This window comes from Electrophorus electricus, unplaced genomic scaffold, assembly GCF_041902795.1.
Source record: "Electrophorus electricus isolate QZ-2024a unplaced genomic scaffold, ASM4190279v1 Scaffold80, whole genome shotgun sequence".
In the NCBI taxonomy this organism is placed as follows: Eukaryota; Metazoa; Chordata; class Actinopteri; order Gymnotiformes; family Gymnotidae; genus Electrophorus; species Electrophorus electricus.
This window is the reverse complement of record NW_027658797.1, coordinates 96,344-103,958: the sequence shown is the minus strand read 5'-3', so window position 1 is coordinate 103,958 and position 7,615 is coordinate 96,344. Positions and strand designations below refer to the sequence as shown.

The window sequence follows — 7,615 nt, the reverse complement described above, 5'->3', positions numbered from 1 at the left end:
TTTTCAATTCTTTCCTTTGACAAAACAACTCACATCAACAGCCAAGGCACTGCACTGGCTTTCTAAAAGGAGATGGCAGATGGCACTATCAATTAGCTTCACTCAAAAATGGGAGAAAACAAGGAATGCGGCATGTTATGCGCTCGTGCACATAGTTCGGTCACACGTCTCTGCTATGGTCTTCCAACATACACTGCCCTTGATATGAGGCAATATGGCCACCTACTGTAAGCTCAACCTTGGGTCACGATATCATGCAGAGCCTTCATAATACCCTATGCTTCTGTGCATGTGCTAGTCAGATTCAAGCTCAAATATCGTCTCTCTCAGCTAGCACAGCCCGGCCTCATCTGTCTACAAAACTTCCAAGAGGTCTCCGGTACACTAGACAAATGTTGCTGTTTTGTATTCACAGAGAACATTTATCCAAGTATGTGTACTATTCAAAAAGCTGGGATGCGGCTGGGAGACAGGAATCCATCTGCCTCTGAGATTGATGTGTGAGTTGGGGAGGGGAGTGCAGTGGCTAGAACACTAAACTTGGCGAGGTTTTACCACAGGCACACAGAGGAGCATGCAGCATACGGTGGGAGGTGCTGCGCTGCGGCGGCGGACATTAGCTGCTGGTGGGCAGGATGAGAGAGCAAACTGGGGGTGGAGGAGGGTGGGGGGAGCCAGGCAGAGACTGTGGGGGCAGGATGCGTGCAGACGCATGTCACATGCTGCAGGAATCTGGACCATGTTGCTGACAAGTTCATTGAATGTTTTGAAGCCAACTACAGCACATGCATGTCTGTGTTGTATCTGGGCTTGGTGGATTAGGGTCAAGGAAGACTTATTTTTAGTTGAAGATGTCTATCAATAGCAACACACTTAACTGCAGATAACCATATTTACTGCTAAACTTTGGCTGACATCTCAAGTGAGGCGCACTTCATACAGAATGAATACAAGAGTTAATTTATTGTCTTGTGCAGTTCAATATAACAAGCTCATGGTTCATTGCAGGTGGAGCCACCGTCCTTGTTGATTGAAAACCTTAAGAAGCAGAAGCAACAGTCCTATTCCAAGCTAGAGAAAAAAGGCACAGGACTCTCACACAGCAGACTCTGAAATGGAGGATCTCTCACATTAAGGTATGGCTATGCAGCCTTGAATTTTTATCTCCAGACATTCTTGTGTGGTTCCTAGATTTTTCCCACATTCCAGTCCTTTTCTCAAGTACACTTTAAATAGAAAATAAAGTAATTAATTGAAGGGAATAGCCGGTGCCATCTTTATTCTGAGCTCAATGTTGCATACAGACGAGGTATTGACCACAGAATGTCTAACAGTCTCAGGTGGGTTCAATATTTCTACATTTTCATCAAGTTACAAAACCATTTTTTTTTTAAAATTGTATCTTTAGGTGGTATCCTGGCCTCAATCCTGGACTTGCCACAGAGGCCATATTTGGTCATTCTCACTTCCTGCTTACTTCTGAAGCCTAATTTGGTCTTTTACAATTCCTGCCATCATATTATTACATTAATAATTTCATTTTATTACCTCACTTGAGTACACCTCTAGCTGGATATTGAACCACTTGGTTGTAATCCTAAATGAATCATGAATGACGCAATCAAAGGATCACTGCTTGAAGCCAAGCAAAAAAGTTAGATTTTTCACATTCACAGACATGAAGAACCAGCAGGACGAATCAAGACTCATGTGAACTGTGTGGGAAAGTAGACTTTTCACATACTGTAGAACAAAACCGCTTTGATGAAGTTGTAAGCAAAGAGCTATTAAGAACATAAGCCTGTGTAAATCCTGATAAGCAATTGTAGTTCAGAAGTGTTTGAATATGTGTATTGTTTGTTTGTATTTTCACAGGCCAAAAACAAGTACTGATTAGCAAGATTTACTACCTCCCAGTACACCATTTCTTTTTACTGCCTGAGTAGATGTTGATGGAAGTCAAAAGGCCAACAGAAGCAACAGCCATCTGGTGGTTGCTTCCAGACTACCAGATCAGCTTGATATTCTCTATTGCCTCTCTCTGGCAGAATACCCACCAGGTCATTCCACATTTGCATAGTTTTGGTGATGCTCTTTGCTTTGGCTTCAGTGTCACTTTGGTGGGCTTCTTTGGGTGGGATGATTCCCCCGCTGAGAGTGTGCGGGCTGTTGTGGAGAGAGGATGTGTCTCCAGAGTCACATCCAGACCCACATATGGCCAGCGCAACCAGAAAAGCACAGGTGAGGAAGGCAAGGCTTCTGAGAGCTACCAGCCAAGCAGGTGTGGACAGAAAAGAGGTGCTCTGTAGCAAAGAGAAAGGAAGCTGATTGCTTGGTATGTAAAAGGACAGAAACCTGGAAGCTGGTGTGGATAGTATGAAACCCACCAAAAATGAAAACAACAGCTTCATTTGGAAAGAAAACAAAACAAAAAAAACAAAAAAAACCCCACAAAATGCAGCAAGAGAGAACAGGTATTTGCTTATCTTAGATAAATCAATGTTTGAAATAATCAATGCTTTAAAAAGCATGGTAGCCAGGAACAAAAAAGTAACCAAAAGTATTCAAGTATCCATTTTTTTATATCAATTTTTATCTCTGACAAAGAAGATGTGGAGGGGAACCTGGGAGCCTGTTGGACAGGGTAATGAACTGGATTGCAGGCTCAAACACTGTATGCACTTATATGCACTTGAAGGACAGTGTTCACTACCAGTTCTGTGTACGCCTTTTTTTCTATCGTCACTTTGTATCAACTGGGAAGGAGCAACTGTCATTCACACCCAACAGGAATGCAGCTAGATGTGATCTTGAGAATTCTTGGCTATAGAATCGCCAAAAACTATCTTAAGCACTTTAGCACCATTCTAAGACAACCATTGACAATAATTACTCACCTTAATGAATTCTTTGTCTGCATCTTGGCTGCATCTGAGCTGGTGGTTGAAAAGCAGGGCCCGCAGCTGTCGGTTCTGGTGCTGGATGTCATACTGCTTAGCTGTCTGACAGGCCCGCACAACTCGTAGGTCTGTTCAAGGTGGCACTTGTACACCTCAATTTCCATCGTAATTGTCCTGTACAACCATTAAAAATTTGACAGAAGTTAAAAAACAGCAGAACGGTTTGTTACAACTGGAAAAAAATAAATAAGAAAATATTGTTTGTTGTTGTACATGAAAGTCAGAGAGCCATGAGGATAAGCCCTCTTGTCCAAAGTTCTGATCAGCAGTTATGACCTCCTAACACTGCAATCAAAATGCACGGGCAAAAGATGCATTACTGAAAAAACACTCTGCAGATCTGGATTTCATGTCACCACAGTCAAAGTTGAAGGCTTTGTTCGGTGAAAAGAAAACAAATATATCAAAGTTGGTGTTATACTCAGTAAGAACTCAGTACAGTAAGAAACTGCAAAATACTCAGAAAACTCTGTGCATGAGTCAGTGGCTCAATAGTCCAACTAAAATCAGCCAGGACCACAGTTTAGTTGGGTTAAACATGAGTCAACTAAATCCTTAGTCAGAGAATGATATTCTGTCTTTGCTGCTTACATGATCAGCTTCTTTCAAATAGCCATGTAAACTTAGTTATTTAGGAATAATATCAAACTACATGTGGGCCATCAGATCCTGTTTGCCCTTGAAGACCCACTCACAATCTTTGCCCAAGTCCAGCACTGGACATGCATTACCTTGCACAGTTTCACAGCTCTGGCACTGCAATCAACAATGCATACGTCTTAACTAAGAAGGCAACAGTTCAAATGGAAAACCTACTTCCTCTCTGGGAGTGAAGGAAGCCAGCTGCTTGATCTTCAGTGTCTGGTTGAGTCTTGGATGCATCAAGCACAGGGACACCAGCTGATACCCCATGGTTGAGGTGCTCCATATATTGTGCAAGGATCGGTTCGTTATAATCACCATTCTGCATTTTTTAACAGCAGCAACAGCATAAAATGGTTCAGGTAAGGGTGCATCATTGGAAGACTTTCACTAAAATATGTCCTCACCATGTCTCAAATACAGCAATACCTCTTAGAAGCCATTGTACTGCACACAGAATGGACAGTCTCAGCAGTTTCTGTGCTCATATGGAACCTCAGTGTTTTGATTACAGAACCAGCAATTCACAATGACATGAACTGGTTTCTTCCCATTGAATAGGGAGTTTATATATATATATATATATATATATATATATATATATATATATATATATTAAAATTGTGAGCAAGGATCTTTCATTTTACAGACTAAAAATGAAAGTGACAAATAAATGTATGTGACAAATAAACCAAACTTGAAACTTTATATAAATAGCTTCATGTTAAATATAGTTTATCAGTCATTAAAAAAAACATTCTATTAATTAAGAATGTTTATGAAAGTTAATTTAAACTAACTAACAATAAATGAACAGTCGAATATTGTAGTTCAAACAGTCCGATAGCTGTAGTAATGGCTTAACTCATTTTGCTTATTTAGAGAGAACGATAAATTTGAAAACCCACAGGTTTGTGAATTTGGGTCTCTAAATCATACAAAAGTAGGTTTTCTATTGCTGAACAGTTAGCTAGCTAACAAACTACCAGCACCTAAACGATCAAAGTTGAAAGCTGAACAATGAAATGGTTCCACAAGGAATGGTTTATAGCCCCGAGTTTGACACTCGCTGACCTCAACTGTTAGCTAGCTAACTAGCGTATCGCTGTGATAAAGCGATACAATCTTTAGCAATGAGGACATGAATAAAGTATCCTTTACAATTTTCACAATATTGTGAAATTTAATTTGCTGGCATTGGAGGTTATTAAATATTCACAATATCAATAATAATTCCTTGGCTCACAGAATCAGACATTACATTTTTGCTGTTATGGCAGCTGTTATAAAGATCATATTTATACAAAACCCTGTTCAGTTAGTGCTAGTATTGAGGAACCATTGCATAACTAATAGCGGTACAGAGACAGAAACATCATGTGTTCAGATGAATAACTGGATGTGTGTGAGACAGTCTGTGAGAGGTTTGCATTTGTGTGTTGCATGACTATGAGTGGGAAAACCATATAAAGGTAAAAACATTACCTCTGCAACAAGGATCTCTTCTATTTGAAGGAAAGGTTTAAGTTAGACACAGTCTCAACAGAGTAAGTTAAATCTGTCTGTGTTAAGACCAGTTGACATATCAGTGGTTTATCACTGATTATGTCTGCCACTGAGATACCACAAATTAAGCTTTCCAGATTCCAAGACATACAGTTGTGCAGTGTGAGCCATACATCAATTTGAAAACTTCAAAAGTCACGTAATGTGTGCATGGCATAAGCGTATTAGCAGGTCCCGAAAACATTTGCTATCAGAAAGGATTTCATCATAGAAAAAAACTACAAATTCTAGACTTGAGAATGTGAGCATCAATCCCACTAACACTCACATACTAAAAGAGCACTCTACCACTTGACCTAGTTCTCCTAGAGTGGGACTTGTTTGCAGATCGGACAAAAGCTGAAGACACAGTGGAATGGCAATTCTCTAGGAGATCATACCAAATCCTGCATCCACCCTAAATATTTCATCTAGCTGTGAAGTCAAAAAAGCTTATTCCTGAAATGACAGGAATAGTTCTTGCAGATTCTGATATGCTATGCAAACACTATAAAATGTGAGCTATGTTAGATCTGGCAGCCATTGGCTCTAACTGTCTCTTTTTATTGAGTTAAGCAATGCTTACAGAATAACTTTCTATGGCTTCAAATACTTCCAAGAATTAAACCTTGCAGAGTTCTGTAGCTAGACACATTGTCTCTGTAGGTTTGACATGTTCATTTGACAAACTAGCTAAAATAGCATCTTTTGGTTTGAATAAATTGCCCCTTAGACCCAGACAAAAAATTGCTCAAAATCTTTCTGCTTATTCATGCAGCAATGACACAGATTTCCAAAGAAAGAGGACGTATGGTTAAAGCTAGAAAAAAATGCCTACTCTGTGCTCAGGCAGAAAATCTGATATTTTAAATATGTCCCTAAAAGGTTTATATTCCTTGGCTCACAGAATCAGACATTACATTTTTGTTGTTATGGCAGATTTCATGGTGTAATAGACAGCACTATGTAACTCACAGCAATAAAGCTCAGTGGACTTTGCAATTGATGATTTCGTCACTGTGTACAACTGCACTGAATTGCTCTTTAACAAAAGCTTCTCCACATTTGCTTTTGAAGTTTAATTCAAAAGTTGGCTGCAGAATAACCATTTGTCAGAGGGAACAATAAGTGTCAACTTTCACCTATGCTCGGTCGAAAAAGTGGCCGTAATCTTGTTGACACCAAGTCTACAATTTCATGGAAAGGTTCCCTTCAGTGCTGCACCAAAAACTGCGAAATGAACGGAGAAAGGCCGATTAGCTCAGTTGGTCAGAGCGTGGTGCTAATAACGCCAAGGTCATGGTTTCGATCCCCATATGGGCCATGTGGGTTTTGTTTGATGAATGACCCCTTGTCAACAAACCACCTGTTTGAACTTGTGTTGCTTATGACATTGCTTGTAAATCACAATCTGCTAAGACATGTTCCAAGTACATGAGAGTGTGTTCTTGATTACAAAACTTTACCCATGGATTTGTGCTTGTTTACAAATCTTGGACAATGCAGAGAAAAGTATGAAATCAGAGGGACTCTGGCATTAGTGTAAGGCTCTCGATCGCTGTGTGAATAGGTCAAAGAAGCAATTCCAGAGGCATGCAGACAACCTGCATCCTCCCCATCAAATTATAGCCAGTTAGGTGTCTGGAAGTGCCAGGGAGTTCAAATCCTTTAGTCTGAAATGTGTTGGGATATGATTATGCCTGCCACTGAGGTCTGACAGCTCCACAGTTGCCTTGTGAAAAGAATACAGTATAGACCGGCACCCACATACATTACTGTACACATCAGAGATCAGCGCAGGAATATCAGTTTGTAAACCCGCCAAATCTGCCCCCACAGGCTCCCTGAGTTCTACTAATCGCTCCAACACCTTGTTTCAACCTCAGTTTCTTTTTTTTTTTGAAGCGCATGAGGCAGCTTCAGCTATTTCCACAGGCAATCATATTAGATGTGCCATCAGTAACCAGACATGTGACTTTATTTTATTCCCCATTCTTCCATAAGAGAGGATTTCACACAGGCCAAATTTTCAGCCGTATGCGCCTGCAGGAATTTCACAACACCAAGTAGTGTAGACTTCAGAAATGTGTTGTCATCTACAAAATGGCAGGTCACAGCCAAGAAGGCATCCACATTAAGAGATGTCCACATATCTGCTGACAAACTCATTGCAGGAATTTTCTGGACCTCAGCTTTGGCCTTCTCTTTCTCTTATTGACATTTGGCCTCAACCATGGCCTTTACAGTCTAAAGGGAAGGAAGAAAATAATTATATATATTTTTAATACTACTCTCATAATGTATCCATGTCACCACACATACCTTCCTAGTTAGGAGAATATAAGTTGAATCCAATTTTGCTACCAAGTCCCTGAAGCTTTTATCCTCAACTATGCTAAATGGCTGTGTGTCTCTAACTATCATGGGGACCAAAGCCTCATCTAGCTCTTCCTTTCTGGTCACTGCTT

At 40.2% G+C, this 7,615-nt stretch overlaps 1 non-coding gene across 1 annotated transcript; it reads left to right on the top strand.

Annotated features, from left to right (window-relative positions):
- Positions 1–6,397: 6,397 nt before the first annotated feature.
- Positions 6,398–6,471, top strand: trnai-aau (transfer RNA isoleucine (anticodon AAU)). Its single transcript has one exon. It is a non-coding gene; the product is annotated as a tRNA-Ile (tRNA).
- The last annotated feature ends 1,144 nt before the right edge of the window (positions 6,472–7,615 follow it).